The sequence below is a fragment of the Colias eurytheme genome, chromosome 29, assembly GCF_061535395.1.
Source record: "Colias eurytheme isolate Ceu_HAF_F1 chromosome 29, ilColEury1 Martin Lab GWU primary, whole genome shotgun sequence".
NCBI classification, from domain to species: domain Eukaryota; kingdom Metazoa; phylum Arthropoda; class Insecta; order Lepidoptera; family Pieridae; genus Colias; species Colias eurytheme.
The window spans coordinates 1,628,329-1,640,562 of NC_143008.1; the positions used below are offsets into that span (position 1 = coordinate 1,628,329).

Here is a 12,234-nt window from a genome sequence, read left to right on the forward strand (position 1 = left end):
TAGTTTCCTTCGGTATTTCTTCAAATTCAAAATTATTTATTGTGAGTCACAGGTATTATGGGTAGTAGTTATTACATTAGGTGATCCGCTGTGATCTGCCATGTGGCGTACAATTTTTAAAAATGTTTTATACAGATTATTAATTATTAAACCGATTATACATTTATAACATTACTAGCTTTCCGCCCGCGGCTTCGCCCGCGTTTTCAAAGAAAAACCCGTTCCCGTAGGATTTCCGGGATAAAACCTATCCTATGTCCTTTCTCGGGTATCAAAATATCTCTATACCAAATTTCATGCAAATTGGTTCAGTAGTTAAGGCGTGATTGAGTAACAGACAGACAGAGTTACTTTCGCATTTATAATATTAGTATGGATTATTATATTATTGTTTTTACCAAGCACAAAACAAAAAGCACAAAGTATTATTGAATTGTCCATATTTAAAATTGAAATAGGTAAATGTCATGGGTTTTTAGAAAATGTAGGTAATGTCAGTTTACTTATTAATTAATTGTTAAAATATTCTGTAAGTGAATAGAAAGTCATTTCGATTAAATAGTCAAAAAGAGTTTTCTTGAAGGACGTCAAGCTGGTGCATTTTCTAATGTTAAGTTGTAATTTATTATAAATAATTGCTAGAGTAACAAATACGCTTTTTTGGTATAAGGCAGTTTTAACGTTGAAACGTACTTGCAACTGGTCACGATTTCGTTCACTTAACACCTTTGTGTATAGTTCAGGGTGAAGTTTTACGTGGAGAGCTATTTCAAAGATGTACATACATGTCAGTGTCAATTATTTTTAATTTTTTAAAATAGGGTCTACAGCTCTCAGTTCTCTTTCAGTCACACATTGATCGAATACAGCTTTTTTGGGCTATAAATAGGCTTTTTATGTTAGAGGCATTTCCCCAAAAAATTATGCCATATCTTAGTCGGGATGCAACATACCCATGATATGCTGTAAGCACTGTTTTTTCATAAGCCACCTTTCGTAACATCCGCAACGCATAGGAAAACTGAAAAATACGCTTACGGACGAAGTCAAGATAAGAATTAAAAGGCTTTCAGGTGACCTTAGTGAAGCGTATGTTAACAGAAAAGGGTACTACTCTTTGAGCGTCCAAGTAGTCTGCGATTCAAGCCTAAGGATTAGAGACGTCGTGGCCCGATGGAGGAAGTGTCCACGATTCACGAATTTTTAATGAGAGTGCTATAAAAGAGAGGTTTGATAATTCAGAATTTCATGGCATACTATTAGGAGATAGCGGGTATGCGTGTACTCCTAATTTATTTACTCCACTACTACATCCAAATAATGAGAAAGAGGAAGCATATAACAAAGCACACATAAGAACAAGAAATACGATTGAAAGATGCTTTGGCTTATGGAAGCAGAGATTTTGGTGTCTTTTGAGAGGAATGTACATGAAGTTGAGTACAGCCAAAACAACTATTGTAGCCTTGGCTGATCTACACAATATAGCAATAGATATGAATGAGCATATTGACTTTGTTCGATATGTCAGACAACGGCAAAGGCAAAGACTACACCCAAGAGATACGACGAGAGGAGCATTAATAAGAAATAATTTTATTAATCAGCAGTTTTAATTAAAATAACTTATAATTAAGTATTACAATAAATAACTAATCTAAGATTTCAACAGTTTTATTTCTAATTCTTTCTTCTCTTTCTCTAGTAATAAAATGTCTATTTCAATTTTATGGCGCAGCGCGTATGAATAAGCTACTGTGTGTGTTTAATTTTTTATTTTATGCTCTTCCTCCAGCATTTGCAAGCTACGCTTTTTGTAATCTGTATTACTGGTGACAATCATTTCTTTGTGGCTGGTTCTGAAATGTGGAACGACAACGTAATATAAAGAAGCGATCTAATTTAAAATGGAAATTAGTACCTGATCCTAAATTTTTAACTATTAAATTATAAATGCGAAAGTGAGAATGTTTGTTTATTACGCCTTCAGGCCTTTGCTACTCAATGGGTCGGTCATTATTATTTATTAGTTTTGCATGCTCATTCATCCAGAAAAAAGTACTGCCAAGAGGGATAGAAAATCTACATTAACACGAAGCCCCGAAAAAAGGCACTACATAATAAACTGATAGATTACTAGGATACATACTTATTCTTGCAATGCTTAGTCTTATCATCATCAGAATAAACTTTGATTTTATTAGTTTTCACCTTCATTTTTTGTTTATCCAGATTGTCCTCATCAAGTTGTGTTTTTATTTGGACCTGTGGAAATAATAAGCACATCATAATGCGACCAATTTATAAATATCTACATCAGAAGGTATTTATTTAATCATACAAATGACAAGATAAACATTATACTACCTGTACTACCAATGTTCTGGAGTTACATACATATCGGTACATAAACTCATCTATACTAATATTATAAAGCTGAAGAGTTTGTTTGTTTGTTTGTTTGTTTGAACGCGCTAATCTCGGGAACTACTGGTCCGATTTGAAATTCTTTCGGTGTTAGATAGCCCATTTATCGAGGAAGGTTATAGGCTATATATCATCGCGCTACGACCAACAGGGGTGGAGCCACGAGGGTGAAACCGCGCGGAGCAGCTAGTCCCTAATAAAAGGGTAACTACAGAACCTACATGTATATTTTAAAGTTTACCTCAGGATTATGTACATCTGCCACTGTAATAATTTTATTCACAAATTCTAGTTCATTGTTGTGAACAGTCTGAAAATATAAAATAAATATAAACTAGCTTATTTGATAGAATTAAGCTTGTAGTTATTTTGTTTCATTCATATCAAACCTTACCTCATTTAATTCTATATCATATACAGTGTGTCTCTGGACAAAGTGCAATCCCGAAAGGGGATGAAACTAGACCATGAATCATTGACTAGAAAAATATAAAAAAAATAATAAAAAAAAATTTGTAGGATTTATTGGTATTTTAAGATTTTCATGTTTCATTAAGGACTCTATGTAAAAAGTATTGATTTCTTCCAAAATAATGGGTCTATTTCTTTGGAATAAAAAAACAGTATGCCTAATACCTGGCGATGACCATGAAATAATAAATAGTCCGCAAAAAAGTAACTATCTTGGGTAAAAAATGTATTTTTATGAAAAAAATGATTTTTTGAGACGTTTATTTTAAAAAACTTCAAATTACTAAAAAAGCGTGCCCTATAACTATGTAATTTTATTGCTTACTTTTATTCTTTACCATTTTAGCTTCCAAATTAAAAAAAAAAAAAATGTTATAACTCAAAAATTGGTTAGGTAGGAGTTATTTACATTTTAGTAGGTAATAAAAGTCAGATTTTAATCACAATAACTTTATTAATAAAATTATCCGTAATTTAGAATTTTGCATTTTTATTTAATGCATTAAATGTTCAAAATGGCCTCCTCGATTTTGCAAGTACATAACTGCACGAATATTAATTTTGTTAGTGGCTCTGCGAATTAATCCTGGATCATTTTTAATGTCATTTGCGCATTGAATTATTCGGTCGGGCAACTGTGCCTCGGTATTTATTGGCGTGCTGTATACTCTTTGCTTCATGACACCCCATAAAAAATAATCTAGGGGTGTCAGATCAGGTGAACGCGCTGGCCAGCCTACTGGCCCTCCTCGGCCAATCTACCGGTTCGGGTAATTTTCGTTCAAAAATCGCCGACCCTCCCGCCCATAATGTTCAGGACATCCATCCATTTGGAGATACATATGCCCACGTAGGGCATGCACCCGGGTTTACCCGGTTCCGAAAAACCCGGGTAAACCCGGGTTTTTTGATGATCTTAAGAACCGGGTCTGAAAAGTATGAAACCCGGTTCTCCCGGTTCCGACCAAAATATTAAAATATAAAGTATTATTTATATTTTGCTGCATTATTTTAACAAATTTATTGTATCTGGCAACGTCAGACTCACGTGCATCGCGAATTTTCTGATGGTGGCTCTGATTGGTTGTCTAATCTTAGATTCTATAAGTTTCCTACGGTTGTATTACCAAAAAAAAATTAGGCTTCGAAAATGACAAAAATTAGGCTACAGAAATATTTTTATTCGATTTGTCGTGAATTTGAAAAGCTGTTGATTTTACTGTTTCATATAATGATCCAGTCATGTTTTTGTTTTTGGTATCAAGCTGTTTATATCGAATACTCAAGTCTTCGGTCTCTTTTATGTGAAAAAGTCAAACTCACAAGCCAACGCATCAAAATATACAGCCGTAAATGCTGAAAATTTTCGCAAATTTCGACATTCGCATGAGACTCAAAACCTACAGCTGGGTACTTTTCATGAACACAGAGCCTTTAAATTTGGTAAAAGTAGCGTCTTATAACACAGATAAAGGAAAAATTGCTAGAAACATAAATTTTAATGTTACAACATTATAAAAAATAGGTTTGTTGGGAGCCCTCGGAGCGCGAGTCCGACTCGCACTTGGCCGGTTTTTTGCTTTATAGTTTGCAGTTAATGAATAAGGTTTAAGTTTATATGTAATATTATGATAACAAGGTACTTTTATAATACTGATAAATAAAGAAAAGTATTGAAATTTTGTTTCTTTATTAATTTAATAAAATAAGACACAAGCTGCGTAAAATAAAAGGCCCATCAGTTACTTTTACAGTTACTTTTGTTTAATTTCGTATTTTTTCCGAAGTATTATAAAAGAACCGGGTAACCCGGTTCTACCCGGTTCTGAGCTCGATTTGGAACCGGGTTTCAGAAACTTGGAACCGGACTCGGTTGTGCATGCCCTATGCCCACGCCGTCTCGTAGCCAGGGGAACATCTTCCATCAAAATGGGTAAACTTTGTAGTAATTCTAAAACACGTTCATTCAGCATTTAGGGTTGTGGGTAAAATGACTGGACCAATTAAAATGTCGTCGATTAAGGCTGCCCATACGTTTATTGAAAATTTTACTTGAAAAGTAGATGCCCGCTTCAATCGTGGATTTTCGTGGGACCACTGGTGCAAATTTCTGCAGTTTGTAATGCCGTATCGGGTAAATTTCGCTTCGTCCATCCAAAAAATGCGTTTGGCAAAATTTGGGTCAGGTCTAATTTTTCTTAGAATCCACGTCGACAATACGTATCTTGGACGATTATCTACATTTTCGTGTAAATGTTGTACTCGTTGGTAATGGAAAGGATGCAATCCCTCCTTTTTAAAAATTCGCCAGACTGACGTCTTCGATATGCCATGACGCAACGCTAATCGTCTTATGCTTGTTGTAGGGTCAGCATACAGATCGTTTAAAATGGCCTCTTCTATCGCATTGTCAATAACGACAGCTAGTTGCTCACGGCGATCTCATGCCAAACAAAGTCCAATGTGGGAGAGCCTCCTATGAATCTCTTGAAAATTTCGAGCTGAGGGTATGCTGCCCGGGAAAGCATTTATGTATGCAGTCCGAGCGACTGTTGTGCGACCATGTGACATGCCATAATAATATAGTGTTGTTTTGCTGTGCCTCATTTTCTATAATCTCTATGGGAGCCTGTAAAATAAAATATATACATTGGTTTTAATTGTTCACTATGCTTTTTACACATATAATAAATAATGTACCTATTTGTTATTTTTAAGTAACAATGAGAAATTCCATCACTATCAAATTTGTTTGACTTATTCACAACTAGCTGTGCCCCGCGGTTTCACCCGCGTGGCTCCGCTCCTGTCTGTCTTATAGCGCGATGATAATCTCATCGCGCTTTAGGCTATATATGTATATATAGCCTACTGCCTATAGCCTATAGCAGCCTCGATAAATGGGCTATTTTTTTCAAATCGGACCAGTAGTTCAAACACACTCTTCAGCTTTATAATATTATTATTATAGAAAGTATAGATAGATGAGCATAATATTACATAATACACAAAAATCACATTCATATCCATTCACTATTTAATATTGTAAACAATATATTTACATAATATATATATATCGGCGACGGCTGGATTTTAAAACTATGTGGGCTGGTTATATCCTCTACATTGGGCGTCTTGGGTAACTTCGAGATCCAAAAGACACAAACGGAATCTAACACTGACAATCACTTATGAACTGAAATGAATACTTTGTATAGCGAATCTAAACTCAAACTAATATAGACACTGATATAGACTCGAACAGACAAGTCCGCTCGGCACGAGCTCCAACACTTGAATGCCCGTCCGCTACCACGGCCATGTCCAAGTGCACTTCGTGAGTCATGCGCTTGCGTTCGGTAATATCAGGGGGGGGAATCTCCGACTTATAAATATTGAAAGATTGATCGATCGATCGATTATTGATTGATCGATTGATCGATTATTGATTGATCGATTATTGATTGATCGATTATTGATTGATCGAATTAAATTAAATACCGGATATGCTGAACTACTTTATTACATTCATAAATTTATATTTTATTACACTTAGGTAGGCGAGTGGCAGGCGACTGGCTCTCGCAGGAGTGTCGCCATTCTCCGCGCCACAAACCGCTGAATTTACGATATTCGATTACTGCGAATAATAACACACACTATACATACACCCCCTTCTAAAAAAAAGAAGGGTTGCACTCCGGGAGTGCCGGCAGAAATGAAAACTTGATTATTAACGTTCAGCATGTTTGATATTTTGGAATGGTATCCTTACGCATGGAATATAAGGGCTAAAAAAAAATCCGTCTTACGCTTTTTCGATTAGGCGACGTGTCCTGACGCGAGTTTAAGATTTTATACCCAACGCCGCTAAAGAAGTTTTCACTTCAAAAAGTTATTGTGGGTTATCCATAAGAGATAGACATATACCATCGCGGACTTTTCTGTAGAACTTTTCAATGTGTATAATACTTAGTACAATATTTTGATAAAACTCGTAGGGTTCAGCATGCGTTTGCAATGTAAGCGGAAAAAATGTAACTATTTACGACATCACAAGAAACCTCAAAAATAACAGTACTTTTCCACTATTTAATGGATGTTATAATACATATAAACCTTCCTCTTGAATCACACTATCTATGAATAAAAACCGCATCAAAATCCGTTGCGTAGTTTCAAAGATTTAAGCGTACAAAGGGACATAGGGACAGAGAAAGCGACTTTGCTTTATACTATGTAGTGAAGTCTGTCGGGCATATTTGCATTATTATTAGATCCTCTTGAGACGGAGACGGGGGCTGAAGTCCCCCACCAGTGGATTGTACAGCCCTCTTGTGCTCCGACACGTTCTTCTTTGCTGTCAACTTAGTTCTCCTCCAGAACCCTTTTAGCTGAGCGATGTCTCGTGACCTCCCAGTTAATTCTCTTCATCTGTGTCAGTGCAAAAAACAAACCTGTTGTAATAAGTAAATAAAACAAATCCCGAAAGGGAGCGTCCATAAATTATGTGAGGTGCTTTTGTCTATTTTTTGACCCTCCCTCCCCCCCTGGTGAGATATCATGAGATTTTATTGAACCCCCATCTCACGTGAGATTTTTCAAAATGTGGGTTTCTTATGTTTATTTGTCATTGTAAAAAGAAAAAAAAAATGCTTCGTGCTTTTGTTTACCAATAAAGTATTACACGATGATATTAATATGTCACGTAAACTGTCAAATACGGGCAATTAGAATACGTTTTTAAAATGGTAGTTTTATACATTATTCGACGAATAAGTTTTATCCAAGCATTGAAAAATCGGCCCTTATCGTGTAGGAGGTAGCAAAGTTGACAAGAGAGAATTTTAGAATACTTGGTTCTTTTATATACTGTTTCTCTTCCTATTTCGGTTAGAGTCCGGGCTGTCTGGCTGGCTGCAGTGGTTGCGTTTATTAGTGCGCATCTTATCTGCACAGGAAAATATCCTTAATTAACGCGTAATTTTTAATCTTTCGCCTTTAGATAAATCCATCAGACATACATTTTTTTATTGCAAGACCTTTTTTTCGTTGTTAAATAGGTGCCATACGCAATTTTTTATTTCAAAATAAATTAAATGTCATCGAAATAAGTGAAATTCCATCAATATGAGTTCCCGTGAAGGATAAGTAATCACTGTGTTACTTATACTATGTATAATATTCATTTTACTATTTACAATTTTTTTACAAAAACAAAGACTTATTTTAAAAATTACTTAGATCTGGGAAGTCTGACTCCTGGCTCACTGTGGATTCTACTAATGGCGAACCTTCTACTGCTGGTGTAGAGTCAAGATGATGTGGCCTACTAAAATAACCTTGGGTTTGGTAATGAAGAGTGCTAGAACTTTGTGAATTTTTAATATCTCTTCAGAACCAGGTTCAAAATTTGGTTCATTCCAAAGTAATATGCGTCTTTGTAACGCATCCCGCAAAAGAAAACCTAACATACCTGTTGAAATTACTAATTTGTCCAAAATTAATACAACTGTGAACACAATCAAAAAAGAAATTTTTACCACTACACGAAGGTCCAACAATACAAATACAATTTTTTTAGGAACCTTTTTATTAATAAGATAATATAAAGATTTTAAAAAATTATATATACGATACTTATCATCTTCAAATTGAAATTTTAACAATTCCTCTAAAACAGATACGCTATTATATGCATCATAATAATAATCTGATACAGCATTCCATGGTGCTACATATATCAATTTATTCATAGATCTCTCTTGTTTTTAAAAATAGTTCTCTATAAGTCATGTCAACTAGTCTCTGTTGAATATTATGAAAGCATACTGTTAGGATTTGCTTATTTTTTGGAAGATATTTAAAAGGACCATTCGTCCAATGCCCGGTATATATAATATTTTTCATTGGCGTTATAATAAACGACTCTAGCCACTTCTCCAACCGGTGGCGACCTTCTTTTCGGTCTTTACATTTTTGATTTTCATAACGTCCTTTGTCATCTGGCGTCTCAGTTTCATTACCAGATCGTATGCAGGGGATTCTGGCGAAGAGATCACTGTTAGCGAGCTGTAGGTTCGCTTCGTCCAATATTGATTTTTCGCTAATTTGACACAGTCCTTGAATGGGTAAAGCTCTAATTTCACCAGCATGCACCCACGCTCTCCCGGCGACGTTATATTGATATAACCTTCTGCATCCTTTACTTAGATAGATTGCGAGATTTTTCCAGTAGTCTGTACTAATGAATGAGCTTGAGCAAGATTTGCGACCATACAAGCGTAATCCTCTTCTTCGTCCACATCCTTTTTCTCCGAGTCCGAGTTGTTCCATGTAACCTTCTTTTTCTTCTTCGGCATTTCTGGACATATATCCACATCGGGTTCGCTTTCCTCCTCCACACTCCCTTGTGTTTGTTGTACTTCTTGAAATAGAGATCCCGGAGTGTATTCGTCGTCGCTGCTCACTTTCCTCGGCCTCTTCGAGGGTGATTTCTCCTTCTGGAATGTTACTTTGTTTTTCGTTTTCGTTATCCAGATTCGTTCTTCTTCAATGTCTTCAGTGACATAATCTCTGAGCCTTTGGATGTGGATGCACCTGCATGTGCTTCCTGAATATTGGCAGTCGTGGATGACATGGAGATGTCTTTCATGTTCGCCGATGATGAATATTCCATTTCGTCCTCTGCTTCTTGTTGACGATTCTCCAACTCCATTACTGCTTCTGAATAATGGTCGAATAATATCGCGTTCAAACCTTCGTCCCAATCCATCGCTTGGAGCTTCCCATATGTCGTGGATAATCCTTCTTCGCATATTCACTCCGCGAAAACTCCGAAGCCACAGTTCGTCAAGTTTACCTTCGTATTTTTTTGCGTGAATCAAAAACTCCTTCATTATTTTTGTTATTATTTGGCCTACTTGATATAGTTTCATATTCTTCGTCGCTAAACTCTTTTTGTTGATTAATTGTAGCCATGGTTTCATTACGCGAAGTGTTATGTCGCTCTGCCATAAATTTTCTAACCATACATATATAGGATTCTTCTTGATCACTGAAATTTGCTTCTTTTTCGATGACATGAGTTGTTTTCCTACAATCGTGCGCCGCAGGCTCACATGATATATGTATTTTGACTGACCATATCTCCTACTTTTAATATTTTGTAAAAGATTTAACACTCCAGACTGAAATTCTAACATTTGATCTTCATTAAGAGAAGATAGTTGCGGCAAAATACCTTTGAAGAAAGATAGATTCGGATTTTCAGGCTCATTTCTACCTTTTTTTAACTGATCATTCATGTATTCAATCATTTTGGTATCTACTTCATTCAAATTTCTTTTGATTGCCTTGCGTTTTCGGAGGGGCTAAATTTTGTCTGTCACTAATACTTTGTTCCATAATTTGATCAGGTTCTTCTTCGTTTTCTTTATTAATATCTTCTGTTTCTGTGTTGTCTGACTTATTTGTTTCATTTATATTATCTGGGACGTTCTCGTGTGTTTCACCAGGGGTGACAACTTTTTTCAAAAATAACATTTGATTATGAAATTTGTAAGGCTTGGTATTTGAAGTAGCAGCTCCGGATTTCCTCCAAATAAAGATAATTTTCCTGCAATTTCACGCAAACTCAGCGTAGTCGATGGAACTGAATCGGTTAATGTAACTGTAGACAATTGAAGAGCGTTTCTTGGAAGCCAATCTTTTAAGATGCCAACTGAAGTACCGATTTTAAATAAATTGTTTTTCGTATCTAATACAATGCCCGTAATACTATTTGCATCTAGTGGACCTCTGTCTACTTTTGGTACTTCAACCAAATCTGTGGATCCAACTAATACATCCTTGAATTTCTTCGAACAAGTTTCTTTCATTTTATTATATTATGCATGCTATTTTTGGTAAGTTTTGATAACGAGACTGGACAATCAAATCTCATAAAAAAAGGTCTTCCAAAATGAAAAATAAATCCTTTTGTAATTGTAAAGGATCTTTTTCCCTCTTGGTTAAAAATAATAAATTGGTATTTAAATGAAAAGAAACAAATTTTTGTTTTAAATTTTATTGGTAACTACTTCCATTCTACTTGGTAAGGACTTCCGGTTTTTTTTCGCTGTCCGAATCAAAGTACAATACTGTTGCGGGGTATATATTGGGCCAGATTTTATGTGTCTTTTGATCTGTTTCTCTATAACGCTGTGAACATTGTCACCCTCATTTTGAGAATATACACATAAGAAATTAATAAGAGAATATACATATAAGAAATTTATGTGTTATTGATTTTACTCTTTTAGTAACAACAGCATAAGCATAGGCAGATAGTAAGTATTTATTTTTCTGCTGTCCACCACAGTTATCAGAATAGAAAATAATCTCAATGTGTGGTGAAGGTGACAGTTCGTTCTTTGGAACAGTACACAATTCACAATTATATTGAAATTTAAATTCATAAAGTTCGAAAAGTATTACGGAAACTAATAAATATTGTGTAACTATAGCAAGACTTCCACATAAAGTGTTATCTTCGTCTAATATATTCGTATCAGTGCAAATAATCAGTTTAAAGTGCACGGCAAAAGAACGGCTGACAGATCTACCCGCCATATTGTGATCGCGGTGAATTTTTAACCAAGGTTTAACCATTGTTTAAACAGTAAAAATTCTGTGCATATTAAATAACCTGTGATAATATAATCGCTGCAACATTGTAATTACTATTCAAAGAAAGATTGAATAAAACTAAAATATAATAGTTCCTCCTTGTGATATTGAAGGATACTTTTTGAAACATATACATAACCTAATAAATATGACGAATAAGTGCAAATCGTGCGGCAAATTCTACGCTAGCGCTGATGGCGTTAAATGCAACAAGTGCAATGTTACATATCACCATCTATGTCACAAACTAAGCCCCGACGCACGAACAAATAAACACTGGATCTGCAAGTCATGTAAGCCAAAGCTGTGTCGACCGGTTGACTGCGAACGTTCTCGCGACGATGGCGACGATGACTTCCAGGATACCGAACAACGGGAATCGCTCTCTCTAGTGCAGGAAATAAAATTACTAAGGACTGAGCTCTCCAGTTTTCGGCAGGAGATGACGCGCTTATCGGCGTTGGTTAATGAGTTTGGCTCGAGGCTGGACGGTATTGAAGAGCGAGTCACGCAATTGGAAGAGTTTCCCGCATCTATACAGACACAACAAAAGCACAATGAGGCACTTATATGTACGGTCGAAGAATTAAAAAGACAATTAAACGACTCCGAGCAGGAAAAATTACTCAATGATGTGGAAATATCCGGGATATCTGAAAGTAGTGG

The 12,234-nt window shown here is 35.6% G+C and overlaps 1 pseudogene; it reads right to left on the reverse strand.

Moving 5' to 3' along the window:
• Positions 1–8,013: 8,013 nt before the first annotated feature.
• On the reverse strand, positions 8,014–11,550 carry LOC149896055 (uncharacterized; annotated as a pseudogene).
• Positions 11,551–12,234: the final 684 nt, after the last annotated feature.